Genomic DNA, 18,059 nt, shown 5'->3' with positions numbered 1-18,059 from the left:
TGTGTGTGTTTGTGTGTGTATATCTGTGTGTTTGTATATCCGTATATGCGTGTTTGCCTGTGTCTGTGTGTGTATTTGTATTTGCGTGTTTCTGTGTCTGTGTGTGTGTGTCTGTGTCTGTGTCTGTGTCTGTGTGTATGTGTCTGTATGTGTGTGTGTGTCTGTGTGTGTATGCCTGTGTATGTGTGTGTTTCTGTGTGTGCATCTGTGTGTGGTGTGTGTCTCCATGTGCTTGCACATTTGTGTGCATGTGTGTGTGTATCTTTCCTTCTGGTTGTTTCTCTGAATAAGTCTTTACTATGCTTCCCTATGATTCTTCCCCTGTTATGAAGCCACTACCTTTGTACTCAGACCTCCTTTTCCATATTTTTGAAAAAAAAATCCTTTTAAGAAGCGGTAACATTTTGTTATTTCTTTTTAAATTTTAAACTAAAAGTGTGAAGCTGCAAATCTTCATAACCCCTGCATTGGATTTTAAAATTGTGTTGTTACCCTGCTCCCTGCTTCTTGGAAACAGTTTCCTTCCTTCCATTCAGCAGGCTGCCCGGGCCTCAGCCCGAGTAGCTGGCAGCGTTCTTCTCAAGCCTCTCCCTGTGCTGGATCACAACCTGCGGCCACCCACACCCAGCGGCTCTGTCTCTTTCTCTCTTTGTGTTAACAGGTTTTGTGCATTCGCTCTTACCAAAAAAGAAAAAAAAATTTTTTTTGAATGATAAATGAGCATGCACATTGTTTTTAACGTGTGTCAGAAATTCTATCCTAGCAACAGCCACCAGATCAACTATCATCCAGCAAGGATCTCTGGTCTGTCTGCTTCTGGAAGGAGACTAGAAACAGCCAGACTCTTCTGATTCGTGTATGTTAAGGAATGCATTATTAGATTAAAGGAGATGGGAGGTTGTCTAGAAAAATAATCCCCTTGAATTAATTTGTGTGGAGGTTCTGACTTCTCCTAAGTATATTTTGCAAACATATTGTGCATGACAGACATTGAAAGTACTCAGCAGGTGGTCAGTTTAGATAACTGCAGCATTGAGTGTTCAGGATAAGGGGTGCCCCACGGATCATCCCAGTTTATCTTCAGGACAACCTCATCAGGTAGGGAGGACAGGCCTCACCTGCATGTCAGGTAAAGTGATTAGAAAAGAGGGAAAAATGTAGCTTTATTTAAGAACTAATGTTGGCAGATAAATGTTGGTTTAAACCCAGATAATCAGAGTATTTCCTTAATGTTCTGTATGCTACAAGGGATACTGGCAGAAAAACAGTAGGGTCTCAAAGTAGATACCGAGAAGTTGGAAAGAACCTCCTTCCAACCTTCCTGCCAAGCCCAGAGGAGGATTCTGGACTGGAAAGACAGTCTGGAAAGGGGAAGTCTGGATTCTCACCGGGCCCCTGGCTCCCAGCCCTTGAGGATCTGTGGTGCTGCCGCCTCCTCCTGATGGGCCCTCTGGAGAGGCTGTGGGCAGAGGGGCCTGGCCCCATGCTGTCACAGCACAGGAACACTGGGAAGCCTTTCACAGTCCCTTCAGGCAAAAGGCTGATCTCTTACACTTTGGAAAAATATACAAAGTTGAGCCTATGAAGTTGCTGACGTTTAAGTTTTGATGACCTACAGAAACAGTTCAAGCCTTACCCGTAGCTGTGATGTCTTTCTCTCCCCTTTTAAGACAAAGAGCCACAAGATTTCCTGGGTCCAGTTTAGGAACATTGGGGGGAAAGTGTGAAAATTGGCATTTCTGGAATAGTCTTTGTCTTATGGTCACCATGGTTACTGTATGTCCCCATGGCACTGCTGCCTACTGTGGCACATCCGGGGTGGGAGCTGCTGAGTACTCTGGGATTCCCATGGTGGGTAGTGTGGAGTATTTGGGGTGCCTATGGGGGGTGCTGCTGGGTATTCTGAGGCACCCGTGGTAGATGCTGTTTGGTGCTATGGGGTACCCATGGTGGGAACTGTTGGGTACTGTTGGGTACCTGTAGTGGGTTCTGTAGGGTACCCATGTGGGTGCCACTGGGTATTTTTAGATACACCATTGCAACTGAGATGGAAGAAGAAAACAGCCATAGATCTTGATCTCTGGTTTGTTTCTTAAGGCATTTAACATCTAATTGGGAAGTTGTGAAAGAAATAATCATCATGAAATTTCCTAAGATTTTGGGAGTAATATCACAAAAAGAGATTTAAGGGGGAATTTGTTATGTTGTCGGTTCTACAGTTCAAGTGAGTTACTGCCACAAAAGCAAGAAGATCACCATTCAGCAGGAGTAGCCTCCACGGTGGAAACAGGGGCAGAAAAGATATGTTCTCCATTCGGCCAGAAGGCGGACTTCCAGCTACAGTTGCAGGTACTTCCACTGCAGGTAGGCATCTCTCATGTTCAGTGAGAACAAAGATACATGGAATCTTGTTTACATAAATTGAACTTGAACTTGAGTCATACTCTGCAGACAATTTTAAAACAAAGATGGAATCTTGGACAATTTCTCCCACTACGTAACATGTATACACAAAAATGCTTCCTTTAAAAATATACTCATTACCAGCTGGGTGTGGTGGCTCATATCTGTGTGGTGGGTAATCCCAGTACTTTGGGAGGTTGAGGCAGGTGGATCACTTGAGGTCAAGAGTTTGAGACCAGCCTGGCCAACATGGTGAAACCCCATCTGTACTAAAACTACAAAAATTATCCCAGCATGGTGGCGGGTGCCTGTAATTCCAGCTATTTAGGAGGCTGAGGCATGAGAATCTCTTGAACCCAGAAGGCGGAGGTTGCAGTGAGCTGAGATTGTGCCACTGCACTCCAGCGTGGGAGACAGAGTGAGACTCTGTCTAAACAAACAAACAGAATTGCTCATTACTTTCTGCCCTATTCATCTACTTCCTCGATATGTTTTAGGATGGCCAACTTGAAGAAAATGCTTTTATGTGCTAATATCTTTACATTGCCCATAACTTCAAAGACTCTCAAGTTACTTCGCAAATTGCATATAAAGACCCCCTAGAAAATGTGTATAGGGGACTCTCCATCTTATCGTGGTATAGACCAACTGTTGAATCTCCTGTATGATGGCAATGCCTGTGTTTGCAGAGTGCTGCAGGAAGCTAGCTCACCTCATCCAGGATGCCTGTGTGGTAGGTATCAGCATCTATCTGATTAAATCACTTTTCCAGATGATCAACAAAGCCATTTGCTGTACAAAAAAAAAAAAAAAAAGAAATTTAAAAAGCCAGTTTCCTATTACTTAGTTTCATATGGCTGTAGAAAAATAGACACTTTGAAAAGAAAATTTCAAAATTACACTTTTTAGGCTTCAACACTAACCTCAATCATGGTCTTGGAAAAATGTGTTTTGTTTGTGTGTGTGTGTCTGTATGTGTGTGTGTCTATGTGTGTGTGTGGGTCTGTGTCTGTGTGTCTGTGTGTAGGGGGTGGGGGGTCTGTGTGCATTTTCCCTTAAAGCAATGGTTCAGAACCATCTGGAGAACTTCTTAAAAACAAGCTTCCCCCTCCTCCGAGTTTCTGATTCAGTAGATCTTGGGTGGTGCCGAAAACCTGTATTTCCAACAAGTTCCCAGGGGATACAGATGCTGCTGGTCCAGCACAAGGCTGCCATTTCTCTGATGTCATAAAAAATCTACATTTATTTACTATTTTTTTTCCTTTTTCTAAGAAAAGCAGATTGTGGCCCAAGCCTGCATTGGTGATGAAGTGTTTTGAAATACATTGGCTGTTACTCAAAATCAGCTCCTGCCTGCAGGTCACAGGCGCTGTACCCTAATGGGTCGGTTTCACAAACTGCTGCTAGTTCTGCTAATAAGTGAGCTGGCTGCTAGAGGAAGTGACAAGTTAAGAAAGGCTCGCTGAGGTTCGAAACCAGCCTGATGGTGGTAGGGCCATCTGTACTAAGGATAAATGAGTTTAATTTTTCTGAAATTATGTGTCATCATCAAAGGAGGGTAGGATACCTTACAAAACAGTGGGTGAAATTTTGTAAACCATATTTCCTGTAGCTATCATGAATTCCAAGTTGCCCTTGTTCTGCTTTTAACTTGTTGATTTCTCACCAATCTATAAAAGTAGCCAAATGTATCTCTTGCTATAGACTGAAAATTTGCATTCCCCCACCCAGATTTATATATATATATATATATATATATATATATATATGTATATATATTTATTATTATTATTATTTTTAAAGACAGGGTCTCACTCTGTCGCCCAGGCTGGAGTGCAGTGACTGCAATCACAGCTCACTGCAGCTTTGACCACAGGGCTTAGGTGATCCTCTTACCTCAGCCCCCCGGGTAGCTGGGACCACAGGCATGCACCACCACACCCAGCTAATTTTTTATATTTTTGTAAGGATAGGGACTTGCCATGTTGTCCTAGTTGGTCTCAAACTCCTGAGTTCAAGCAATCCACCCACCTCAACTTCCCAAAGTGCTGAGATTATAGGTGTGAGCCACTGTGCCCAGCCCAAAATTTATATCTTAAAATACTAACCCTATATATGATGGTGTCAGGAGGTAGGGCTTTTGGGAGATGATGAGGTCATAAAGGTGGAGTCCTCCTGAATGGGATTAGTGCCTTCAGAAAGAGACGCCAGGGGCCCCCTTTGCCCCTCTGCCATGTGAGGACGCCATGAAAAGACGTCTGTCTGTGAACCGGAAAGCCAGCCCTCACCAGACACCAAATCTGCTAGCTCCTTGATCTCAGACTTCCCAGCGTCCAGAACTGTGAAAAATGAATGTCTGTTGTTTATAACTCCTCATGTCCATGGCACTTTGTTATAGCAGCCTGAATGGACTGAAGCATCTATTGACCATCTGTACCATCCACAGGGGACATGAAGATCATCACCGACCAAGATCAGGAATCTAGCTGATCATTGGCTCTTACATCACCTCTTCCAGCACACTGCACCTGTACCTTCAGGTCCGGGTTGGGTATCCCTTTCATTCGCCTGCACAGACACCTAAACTTCTCTCCACCGTGTCACTGAAGTCATGTGAAAATTGCCTGTTCACTGTGTAGTCTCCCACTGGAATGTAAAAGTGCATGCAGGCAGAGGCCAGGCCTTTGTAGACTGTGGCACCTTCCACATTCAGCACAGCTCCTAGCACATAGTGCATATTCACAGAATTATTTGTTGAATGAGTGAATGGCAGGAAGGAAGGAAGACTGAAGATGGGGAGAATAACTCAACGTTCTCTGAAAGGGATTAACTTATAGAGGCCTGACACAGCTCTCCAATGAGGTGTGCAAGGAGGCACTGAATAGCAGCATGGGCAAAAAGAACACTATTCAGAATGTACCAAAGGCCTTCTGGTGGCCTCACAGACATGGACTGCTAGGAACTGCCCAGCCAAGGAGAATTCCAGGAGAGGAAATCAGAAAGGACTTATTTGAACAACAAAAAGTGTGTATGCAGACACACACACAGATGTACACACACACACACACGACTAAGACATCAATAAGCTAGTTTTGCAGTCACATTTGTCTACACATGCTGTGAGAGTTGGAGAGACATGGGTCCCTCTGAGATGTGTTTAATTTGAGATCTTGGTGAGGTCATTTTTGTGCCAGTTAACTGAATATTAAGTGCCACATTTGATTACAGCTCTTTAAATGGCATGCTCCCCAAAGTGTATCATAAACCTCCCTGACTATGTGGAGTAGGCTTGCAACACAAGCCACGGTCTCCTGGAGGCCTCTGGGCTGCCAGGCTGAGCCTCGAGCAGGAGGCCTGGAGAGTGCAGCGGGGCAGGGCAGTGAACCGAAGATGGCACCTTTGACGTCATTGATCAAAAATGTCACTCATCAAGCCTTCTATTATGCTTCTGTTGCTTACTCTTTCCTACGCCTCTTCACGACTTCCGTGACCAGTGTCCTGGGAACCCCCAGGCATCATCCTAGCCCTCTCTGCTCTGGCCACACCACGCCCTTGCTATTCCTGATATGCCAGGTACTGTTGCCTTGGGGCCTGAACACCTGCTGTTCCTCTGTCTTCCAGACAGAGCTTTCTGTCTAGAGTCCCAAATTCTCCACCTCCTTCAGATTTTTCTCAAAAACTCATGTTTGCCGCGAGGCCTTCCAAGACCACACTATTTAAAAGTACAAGGTTGTCTCCTCTCTCCCCTTCCTATTTCCTCCCCTGCCTCCTTCTCCGTAATGCTTACCAGCACCTGACGGGCTCTACGTGTAATTATTTACTTCCTGGGTCTCCTCTGGCTAAGATCCCTGAGGGCAGAGATATTTGTATTTGGCTCACTGCTGTACCCCAGAACATGGGGCTGCCTGGTCCATGTGGACACGCAGTCAATAATTGTCCCAAAAATGTTTGTGTTTACTGTGGATGGGCACCATCCCAGCCATGCTCCTGGAGATCAAAATCTATTTGTTAATAGAATAATTGAATGAACTGATTTCTCCAAAATAACGCTTCAGGTCTCACACTGAAGTGGTCATCTCCTGGGTGGCTCCTTTCCTGTTTGGCAAGCCATGGTCGCAGCTGCCCTCACTGCTATGTGAGTTACACTGGCGATTCATTGGAGGCATGGGCAGTACCACCCATCATTTTTCAGTCAGCACACAGCGGCCCAGCTGCTGAGCTGGCTCTCACCTTACTGTGCTACCTATACTAGGTCTTCCAATGGTGTGAGAAGGAGAAATTTCAAGAGCCTGTATTTGGGTATTTTTGTGATATTTCCACACAGGCCACATTCAAAGGTTACATGTATATAATGAATGCATGCAGTTTGACTTTTAACAGAGCATATTTTTATAAAAATTACAATGACAGTTTCATATAGTGTTTGATAATTTTAAACTTCTTTCAAAATCTCTTCTGTCATGTGTGGGTTCAGTATTTAGAATAACATTGTTATGTTATTGGTTCAATAGCTGAACAAATAAAATAATCGTGAAAACCAGGAAGTGGACATGAGATGTTGACTTGACTTCCTTAAAGTCAAATGTATGGTCATCTAGAAATAGAATGCCTTTGTTAGTCCCAAGCAATATGTCTGTCATTTCTGAAATTAGCTTTTATAAATGTACCTACTAGTATATGAAGTAGACTAAAAAATATCTCTGTGTGATACCTACTATCTTGCTCTTCAGAATCCGTAGATACCCTTGAGACTTCTAGGAGAGTCAATTTTCCTCGTCAACAAGGATTTAATTTTACGAATACCTGACTCATCAGAATGGGTAAGAATATAGTAAACAATCCTGCTTCTGTTTAAGTCTTCTAGCAACAGACTCATGGATGTCTATTAACTTAGACTTTGGAAAATTCACCAAAAAAGAACCATTTCTTCCGCACCATAAAAGAGATCAGAATGGTAGCCTGGGAAGAAGCATCGAAGGCAAAGGCTACTAAATGCATCCTTCTGCCTGGGGCTTTCTTTATTCTGTGTGTATGTGTTCGGTGGTCAGGCTTCTTCTAAATGCTTCTTCTACATGCTTCAAGTGATGATTTCAAAGCAAACCAAGAGAAAATCAGACGCACTGTTAACTGCCATTGAAATTAAATAAGGAAATTCTGCCTGTTCTTCTGCATTGATTCAGAGACAGGAATCCCTGCCTTTGCTTTGGAGGAAATGTATGTATTGTGGCTGTTCCTGGCAGCTTCTCCACCACAGCCCACTCTCCTCTTTCACCTGTGTACCCAACCATGAAGGTACACATCCTTGTTATGAGAAAAGAAGCTCCATGGAGGACTATCCCCAATGCCGGGCCTGGGGGTGAGCCCAGACGGATACTGCCAAATATATCTATGTCCTTGGAGGATGTGTGGGGGAGGAATGCTCTCAGATGCGTTACGTGGGCAAAGCACCAAAGGTCACAGTGTGTTTTGTGAACACTTTTACATTTTGATATACAAAATTTAAAAGTTGAATTTGCCATATGACACGACTGATTCAGTGCTATACCAGCTTTGTATAGACAAGTGGTAACAGAAATGATGAAGAAAATAATGAATAATAAAGAATACTCTTTAAAGTGAAGAAACTCTGTCCTTGAGCCTGATTGTGTTTGTGAATGGGGAGAGACTGCCACCCTTCAGTGTGAATATCGCTCACTGAGGGATGGCTTGGAAATCATTGCAGTAGAATTCACAGCTAACTGCCTTTTAATCATTCTTCCCAATCTTAAATGTGCATGGACACACACACACACACACACACACACACACACACACACACACACGGGCTGTGTCTTTAGCAATGAGGTGCATCCATGACAGCACTTGCTACACTCCAAAGTATGGGTCCTCAGGCGTGATGCTCTCAGAGTCTCAACCTTCAGACTCTTAGGTCTTTTGTGCTGGGAAACTGTGGGTGCCTGGGAAGCCTTTCCTGATCAGATTTCCCTGTGTATCCAACTCTCCTTACACACCTTCTGCTTCGGCTTCCCCCTTCTCCTCTTTGCTGAACTCCTTGTTGTTGGATGTCTCTTTTCCTTTCCACCTTCAGGTGTAACATCCTGTCGCTGTGGCTCTGGCAGAAGCTGTGGCTGCCTGTACTCCCAGAGACTAGTTTCTGAGTTTTGAGTTGAACCCTAGGGTGAGCACTGAAATCTTGCAGGGACAATGTTTAAAAGCACGGAGAAGGAAACCAGAGCACACCTTCCAAAACAAAGAACACAAGGTCATATGCATTTGCAGGAAGCAAAAGAGCAATGTTTTTAATCAAATCATGAATTATGTCTGCATGAGTTCTTTTGTTTCCAACATTTTTTGGTAAGCGTGTTTTATAAAACCCTGAGAGAGTGCAACAGCCATGAGCCATTTGGTTGAGAGCAGAAACACGAGCAGCTGCGTGACCACCACATTAGCCGGTTGGTCCTCATGGGCATGAGTGGCATCGCGTGCCAGCACGTCTGCGGCTCATCTGGGGCCCTGGCTATTACCTAAACGTGTGAGCTGCAGAGCCACCTTCTCCATTAAATGCTATTATGCACGCTTCGGGAATGTTTGGGAAGATGTACAATAGTTCGAAGTTAAGGAGAGTGACATGAATTATACTAGCTAAGACAATAGTTATTTTAAATTACTTTTCAAATGTGTTCTGTTCAGATTGTTCTTCAGAAGAGCTGGGGAGAGGCATGGGAAAGTCTCATAAGTTTCAGCACATGAAAAACAACTGAGAGATGGCTGCTTCCCATCTCCCTCGCCTTCCTTCCCGTCGCCCACACGGCCGCCTACACCCCCACTGCGCTCTGGCAGGAAGGGCCCCTCTGCCTGCGTCATGCCAGCCGCGTCACCACCACAGCCGCTAGCAGCACAGCGCCCAGAGGCACTGGGAGTTTCAGATCCACGTGAGAAAGTTTCATATCCACATTACTTGGGAAGGTTTCTTAACGAGAATCCTTCAACGTTATCCAAGGGAAGGGAGCTGCAGACGGTCCTTAAAACGAAGGCAAAGGGTCACCACGCTGTATGGCAGTCTGGTAAGAACTGCAGAATCACAGCGTTGAGGAGCTCTGAGCTATTGCCCCGTCTAGAGAGACAAACTTTAAATATGGTTTAACCAACCGGACTCTTCCACTGGCTCCATTAGCAAGCTGATTTTCAAGGCTGACTCTCCGCATTTGGGTAGTGTTACCAAAGGAGTGGCTCAGAAACGGTTCTTTCTACAAGCAGGCGACATGAAGACCGAGGGACATTTGCACAACGTGTCAAGCCTTGTGCGTTCTGCTCTGTTTTACGCACTTCCTCTCACCCAGTCCTGTGGAGTCTTGCTGCTGGCAGCACGTCCGGGTGCACAGCCTTAGATGCAGAGGCGCCTAGGGAGGCTTTTCCTTTTAAACAAACACTATGCGGTGCTTACTCTTTGTCAGACATTATTAAGTACTTCCCAAACAGTCACACGTTTAATCATTAAACAGCCTGGTGAGGTGGGGACTGGAACTTGAGCACCCAGAGGCTAGTGACGTGCTCTGCTCACAGTGGTAAGTGGCAAAGCGCAGATGTGAATCAGGCCAGCTGAACTGTGTGACGTCACGGCTCATGACCGGAGCCCCTGCCTGAGGCCAGCACGTGCACACCCCGAATGGAGGGACCACGTGCCGTTTTCTCACCTGACTCACAAAAAACACGCCACAGGTACCATGTAGAGATACACATTTTCCTGTGGTAAAAGTGAGAATTCAAGGAATGGGGTCCAGCTTCTCTCTTCCTCCTCCTATAATGATGCACTTTAAGAAATCTAAAGAGAACTGGATTACATGTCTTTGAAAAAAGCCAAGGGAGCAAAAATGCAAACTGAGGAATTCACTTGAACCTAATTTAAAATCCCAAGGTTCATCTCCACCCTTTCTAATTTGGACTGGTACCGGAATGGTTAAGTGGTGTGGCTGACGAAGCCTCAGGCAGGGTATGTCCTGGGCGACTCAGGGAGGTTCCCCAGACCTGGAGCGAAAGGAGGAAGGTCCAGCGAGGGGCAGTCCCCGTGGGCGCAGCGGGGCTTCAGGACATTGTGCTCAGGCATCGTGCTCTGATTCACAGCCGTTGGTGTGGTGGGCAGTGGAGTGGCCACGTACGGGTCTATGTCCTGGTCTAGAAGGTCTCCAGGACACATTCTCAGTGGCATAAAGCAAGGGGAAGAACAGTGACTATGTTATGCTACCTTTCATGCAGGCAAAGAGAAGAGCAATATACAGTCACACTTACATGCATCGTATAAAGAGACTCTAAAAAGACATCCAAAAAGTGGCCCTCTTTCCTCTTCCTCCTATGATAGTGTGTGTGTGACTGTGTGTGTGACTATATGAGTGTGTGTGTGAATGTGTGTGTGACTGTGTCTGTGACTATATGAGTGTGTGTCTGTGTGTAATTGTGTGTGAATGTGTGTGTGACTGTGTGTGTGACTATATGAGTGTCTGTGTGTGAATGTGTGTGACTGTGTCTGTGACTATATGAGTGTGTGTCTGTGTGTGTAATTGTGTGTGAATGTGTGACTGTGTGTGGCTGTATGAGTGTGTGTCTGTGTGTGTAATTGTGTGTGAATGTGTGTGTGACTATGAGTGTGTGTCTGTGTGTGAATGTGTGTGTGTGACTGTGTGTGTGACTATATGAGAGTGTGTGTGTGTAATTGTGTGTAAATGTGAGTGTGTACAGATGGAACTATGGTGAAAGGTGGCAGGGTAGAAATGAGTCTTCTCAAAGTATCACTGGTTATATTGTTTCTGTGTCCAATCATATAAATAAAAACTTTTCTTTAGAAATTTTAAGTCATGTGTCAAGTGAAAAGCGGAAGCAGAAAGGAAAGCGACGCCCTCCACCGGCGTGGCCTATGTAGGGTATAAATGGAATTCACGTAGAATTAACTTGCCGTAACATGCCTCAGACCTACGCTTTGCATAAGTTCAGTACAAGTCCAGTTACAATATAGTCTTTGCCTGTTGTTAGCTGTGTGACTTTGGTCGAGCTACAGAACCCCTGTGGGGTTCAGTGATAGTTCAGTTTCAGTACCTCTAAAGTGGATTAAACAACACTAACACAGTGTTGTCTCAAGGGTTAAATGTTCTTTTGTTTCCAACATTTTTGTGTGAGTGCTTTTTATGAATCCCCTAGAGAATGCAAAATACGTCAGCCATTTGGTTCCCAGGGCTAAATGAGGTTAAATGAAGAAATGTCCCTGATACAGTTTGGATGTTTGTTCCCCCAGATCTCATGAGGAAATGTGACCCCCAGTGTTGAAGGTGGGGCCTAATGGGAGCAGATCCTACATGAATGGCTTGATGCGGACCCTGTGGTGATGAGTGAGTTCTCATTCTGTTGGTTCATGTCATGCAAAATCTGATTGTTAAAAGGAGCCTGGAACCTTCCTCTCCTTCCCTCTTTCTCCCTCTCTCACTATGTGACACACCAATTCCCCTTCCTCTTCTGCCATGAGTGGAAGCTTCCTGACGCCTCACCAGAAGTGGATGCTGGTGCCATGCTTCTTGTACAGCCTGCAGAACCATGAACCAAACAAACCTCTTACCCAGCCTCAGGTATTCCTTTCATAGCAACACAGAATGGACCAAGACAATCACTAAACCGTCCAACCCGTGGTATGTGCTTAATACATAAAGATACAGACTCATAGAAGGCTCATTCCCTGGTGCGACATCCATTTCGGCCACCATGTGAACACAGTGTGGGCATTCAGCACATCCAGGAATCACTCATAGTTTTCCAAAATAAGTAAGATACTTAATTTTGCCATTTATCTTTTTAAGCAAACATTTTTAATGCACTTCATGATTTACTTGCTGGGTTCATTAACTCTAGAACATTGAGTGTCTCATCAGGTAAGGCTCTGTCGTTCTCTCTGGTCACACAGAGAACAGGGAGAAGTAGGATTTGAATCCAGGGGCGTCTCATGCCATAGCTCATGATTCCTCTTCCACATGCCACCTCCATCCACTTCAGCATGAACTCCTTTCAGCCTGAGCTCCACTCAGTCAATTCTGCAGGGACCGTTACTAATTTCCCAATAAGCTTTGCACTTATCCCACGGTCTCCTATCCTCTCCCTGGTTTCCTTTCAGTGAAAAAGAAATAACCTTCAGCTTTGGGCTGCTCATCACCTTTCTTCTGGTACATTTGTCTCAGATTCTTAAGGCAGATGTTTTGATAGATCCCATCACTCTCCCTGACTGACATCTGGTCTCCCTGCCTCCAATTCCTTTCCCTTTATTAGGCAGACTGACCTCTAGTCATGTCCCTCCCTTGCTCAAACACCTGCAACGAACCTCTCTGCTCTTGGAGGCAGGTCCACACTTGATGGTGTGTTGATGGGGTGTCGATAGGATGCTCATGGGGCCTCCGTCTTCCTCTCCTACACTGCAGACTCCCCAGGGCACAGGATGCTCTCAGTCCTTTGAATGTGTGGTACTTCTTGCCTCTGACGCATTCACACACACTCTTCCCAGGCGTTTCTGTTCCACTCACACCCCATTTCTATCTGGCATGAAGGTTAATTTCATGTGTTAACTTGACTGGGCCATGGGATGCCCAGATATTTTGTCAAACTTTATTCTGGGTATGTACGTGAGGGTGCTTCTGGAGAGACTGACATTTGACTGTGTAGATTGAAAAGTGGTTGTTCTCCCTAGTGGGGGCTGCTGCTCTTCTGCTTCTCAAGCCTCCAGTCTTGGACCAGAACCTACACACCAGCTCGCTTGGCTCTCCAGCTCGCTGACTGCAGTGCCTACGGTCACGTAAGCCAATTCCTTATAATAATCCTCTCTTGCTCTCTCTCTGTTTCTCTACAGGCACGCACACACACACAGACACACACACACAGGCACACACACACACACACACACACACAGGCACACACACACACACACACACACACAGAGTCATGCATCACATAACCACATTTGAGTCACTAATGAGCCACACAGACAACAGTGCCCTCATAAGATTATAATACCATATTTTTACTGTACCTTTTCTGTATTTCCATATCCCTGTTGCCCACAGATTCAGGAAAGCCACATGCTATGCGTGTTTGTTACCTAACAGCAATAGGGCATTTCACGGAGCCTCAGGTGCAGCGGGCTGTATCATCTAGCTGTGTGAAAGCACTCTGTGACATTCTCAGACAACCGAATCACCTGAGAACACACTTCTCAGAGTATGTCTTCATCATTACTCTTGACTATACATGCACCCATTCACACATGCACACACGCACACAGGTGCACATACACACACATGCACACACACACACCATGGGTTCAGTTTCTCCTGACTAGTTCACTGACCAACTCCTGCTGGTGCCTCGGTGCAGATGTCCTCAGGAGACCTTCTTGGAGCCTCCAAGCCCGTTCCTCTGAGGTGGCCACGCCTTCACTTCTACCTCCCAGCACGCACCACTCAGCCCTGAGGCAGCCTGGCCACATGTCCTGTGTCCCTGTCGGATAATAAGCTCTGAGTGGCAGACCTGCTGGTCCTGCTAACCATTCCATCCAATGCTTTTAACCAGGCACCCAGTACCTCCTTGCAGAACTGATTAACTGTGTTAGACCCCTGACACTTTCTGGATATGCCCCGAAGGAACGGAAAAGCAGGCAGCTGATGTCACCCCTTGAAGTCCTTGCAATGAATCATCTCTTGAGTAAGCCCCCTTTCTCTTTGTCATTTTAAGTTAAAAGATTTGATGTTTTAAAGTATCTAATTAGTCACAGGGTTCATCCTCAAATACAGACGTGGTTTCTGGACCAGTGAGTACGGGGAGGCCATGCCGCGTGACAGGGAGGATGGGGACACCACAGGAAGGCGTGGGCTTATACCTGGCTCAGCCTCTCTGCTCTGTCCGTCCCTCAGGGGAGCCCTGATAAGTCCTAGCCTCTGTGGTGAGATTATAAAGGAGCCTGCGGCCGGGATCCTGCTAGCTAAATTCTCGCTGTGCTCAGATCAGCAGCTCTGCTGAGAGGGGTGTGAGCAGCAGGAAGAACTCAGGCTTCCCCATGTCTTCAGCGTCACACTAGGGCCCCCTGGCCTGCCCTGCATTGTGATCATTTGGCATTGTCGGGACTTGCTTGCTGCAGCAGCGCTGGGCTCTCAGCCTCTGGGACTCCGGCCCAGGAGGCTGTCTGTTCACATTCGGCCCATTTGACTCCCACAGTCACAGATTTCTGGGCCCTCTCTCTCCTGCTGGTCTCGTGCCTGTCCTGTGGCTAAAGCCTGCTGGTTAGGTATATCAGGAGAGGAGTTTCTCCTCAAAACCTCCGTCAGAAAGCATTCTCTCGGCAGTAATGCACACTCTACACACACGTGCCCTGCTAACCTGAGACAGCAGATTTTGTGTGTAGGGAGAAAATGTGTATTCAGAAATGCCTTATGCATTTTAAATCATATTGTATCTGCCTTTTCCTCCTTTCCTAATGGAATAAACTCTCTTACACGGGGGGAAAGTATTGTCTAATACAACCAGAAGAAGTGGAATACTGCGCTTATTTCCAAGGTCCGACTAAATCCACAGTGGCTGTGCTACAGAGATAATCCTACATCATTTTTAGATTTTGCAGGAAACTGTCTCTCCCTTATTTTTTAACATCAAAGAGAGGCTAGAATCAGTCTAGATAACCATTAACAGCTTAAGAGATATGTCAGTTCTAGGTGTCATATTTTAATTTTAAAAAAGCATGATATCTCCCAATTTGTTTGAAACATTGAATCTATGAATCCATTTACTGGATTTAGTGATTTGGGTTTCACTCTGGACGGCTGTACAATGTTTAGATCAGATGCTCATCCGTATTGTTTTGGACGAATAGGATGTGAAATCATTAATTGAGTGAAACATTTAAAAGTGCGGTGAGGCTGGGCATGATGGCCCATGCCAGTAATCCCAGCATTTTGGGAGGCCGAAGTGGGTGGATCAACTGAGGTCAGGAGTTCAAGGCCAGCCTGGCCAATATGGTGAAACCCTGTCTCTACTAAAAATACAAAAATTAGCCGGGAATGGTGGTAGATGCCTGTAGTTCTAGCTGCTTGGGAGGCTGAGGCAGGAAAATTGCCTGAACCGGGGTGGCGGAGGGTGCAGTGAGCCAAGATCACCCCATTGTACTCCAGCATTGGTGACAGAGTGAGACTCTGTCTCAAAAAGAAAAAAATGCACTGAAGTTTTAAAAATATGAATAGCAGACAAGCATAATTCTCCAAGTTATCATCACGGTGCTTCCTACACTGTTATGTTAAAACCTGCAACTATTGTTTAAGGGCTGTTCAGTAACTGCTGTTGAGAACCTGACTTGCTTGAACCAGGTTCCCAATCTGAATGGGCAGCACGGTGCTTCCCATATCTTGGCACCAATTACATCTGTCTCGGAGTTCATTTGTTTTCTGGGGCCAATTCACTTGAGGCAAAAAGGTAAAAAGCTAACTCATTCACATGGCCTTCCTGAAGCCGTTCTCAGACTTCAGATAATTCCTGGTATTCTCATAAGTGCTCATACACATTTTTAGAAGATTTTATCCAGTTAATATGCAATGATAGGAAATCAACTTTTTTCCTTTTTATAAAATTCATTCTAGATTTCATAATATCCACTTTGAGGTAAATATTTTACTTTTAATGGGTGCAAGTTGAAATGTCTCACAAAACCGCTCAATGCTTATGTGCAAAAATGTTAGCTAATACATAATTCAAGAGATAGTAAGTGTAACATAATTTAGCTTTGGTTCCACACCAAGCTTCCTTTCTTTGGGGGCAGTGCACACGCATCTCTCATCACAAGTTAATTAAATGCAGAGAGAAACTTACAAAATCAAAGACATAGAGAAGCGTTCTATTTTGTTTAACATCATTCTCAGCATTATAATTAAACAATTCTCAGGCCATTATGCACCACGTTTAACTGCAGTGGCCACAGGCACTGACCATGAGAGAGGGCAGCCTGCCTCAGTTAGCACTGTTGAAACTGAAGCCGGGCGTGGGCACAGCCAGCAACAGTGAGAAGAGGAGGAACCATTTGCCATGGGGCAGAGCAGTGGTCAGACGCACAAATATGGCATAGAATCCTGCAATGCATTCACTCCTCCTCAACTTGGAGTCCCAAAGGGTCTTAGCACAGCCACAGGTGGGGCAGGAGAGCAGCAGGCAGGGTCGGGAGACTGGGACTCCGTCTTTCTGCTACCCCAACTGAGCTGCTTACCTCAGTGGCCTCTTCTGCCTCATGTATAAAGAAGGTAGAGATCACACGCCACACTCTCTCAAATTCCTGTCCAGGTGTAAGCTCTATGTGTGAAAAAATTTAGCCAGTAGCTTTTATTTTATTTTTACATTATCTGGGACAGAGGATAGATTAGAAGGGAATGTTGACGGTAAAGAGAAAATGCAAAGTTAGAACAAAATCAGGCTCCCAAATGAAAGAAAAACAAAAACCAAAACCAACTCATCAGGAGCGTTAACTCCCTGAAAGCAGGGTAGAAACACGTTGTCAGCTTCCTCACGTCTGCCGTAGCCTTCAATTCAGACCATTATGGGATTTCCTCCTCTCCCACCCCAGCAATACATCTCTTATGTAAAAATGAAGTCAATGGAAAAATCACATTTATTTCGCAGCCACATTTCTGTAACACATTTCCCCCTGAAGTAAACAATTTTCTATATAGAGACATGAGACTTCTTTCCCCTAAGACAAACAATATGCATACCAATAACAGTGAGTGATTTAGAGACCAACTTCCGGCACTGCAGCGGAAGGAGCTCCTTGAACCTGCTCCCAGTGAGCCTGGTGGAAACTACCAAAAAAAACAAAAAAACAAAAAAAAAAAAACAAAAACAAAAACAAAACAGCCTCCTCTAGAAATGGTCCTAGGAGCAAACAGCAAATGACAAAACCTCTTTTCAAGACAATCTATCAAAATCTGGTTGGAATGGTGAGAGTCTGCGGTATTGAGCTAAGAATGCACCTCTTTTCCTTTCTTCCAACTCAGGCAGATGGGGACTCCTTGTCAAAGACTGCAGCTAAGAACACAGAGCCCTCCCCAGCACCCAGCTGGAGGACGTTCCTCCTGGGAGGGGCATGACTTCAGGGCTTCTCATCTGGTCTCCTAACCCCCATGCCCTGCCACCTGGTGCTGAGGCTAAGTACCAGATGAGTGTGGTTAAAAAATTGGGGGTGGGGAGAAATGCAGGCTGCAAAACAGAGAGCTCCTGTATCTTTGCAGAGGAACTGACTTCATGTGCAACCCAGCCTGGAGAAGTATGAACCTGGGAGCGTGGTGAAAGGCAACTGAGCAGAGATTTGTGCATCTACTGTAAAGACAGCCTGGAGGGCAGGCTCGTGAACCTTTAAGGGAGAGTCGGGGAATGAGACAGCTGGCATGAGTCCTTCTGAAGTCAGAAAAAATATCAAACATTGACCTTAGAAACTATTCCTTCCATGGAGCCAGAATTTGACATTTGTAAAGCAATCGATGTCCCAAGGCACTGTTGGAAACACCGGAGCAATCAGCCAGCAAGGCAGTTAGTGGAGTTTAACCTCTGTGCAAAGTCAAGGAAAGAGAGGAAGAGAGTCCCACCAGTACTATTGTCAC

At 45.3% G+C, this 18,059-nt stretch overlaps 1 protein-coding gene and 1 long non-coding RNA gene across 9 annotated transcripts in view; both read right to left on the bottom strand.

Moving 5' to 3' along the window:
* Positions 1-18,059, bottom strand: part of PDE10A (phosphodiesterase 10A) — a 656,074-nt gene that overhangs the window by 347,555 nt on the left and 290,460 nt on the right. The gene's annotated exons all lie outside the window — the stretch shown is intronic.
* On the bottom strand, positions 9-17,249 carry LOC141584221 (uncharacterized). Its single transcript, XR_012517126.1, has 2 exons — positions 4,512-17,249; positions 9-3,195 (listed from the first exon to the last, which is right to left on the bottom strand). It is a non-coding gene; the product is annotated as an uncharacterized LOC141584221 (long non-coding RNA).

Source organism: Saimiri boliviensis, chromosome 4, assembly GCF_048565385.1.
Source record: "Saimiri boliviensis isolate mSaiBol1 chromosome 4, mSaiBol1.pri, whole genome shotgun sequence".
NCBI classification, from domain to species: domain Eukaryota; kingdom Metazoa; phylum Chordata; class Mammalia; order Primates; family Cebidae; genus Saimiri; species Saimiri boliviensis.
This window is presented reverse-complemented; position numbering and strand designations above follow the sequence as displayed.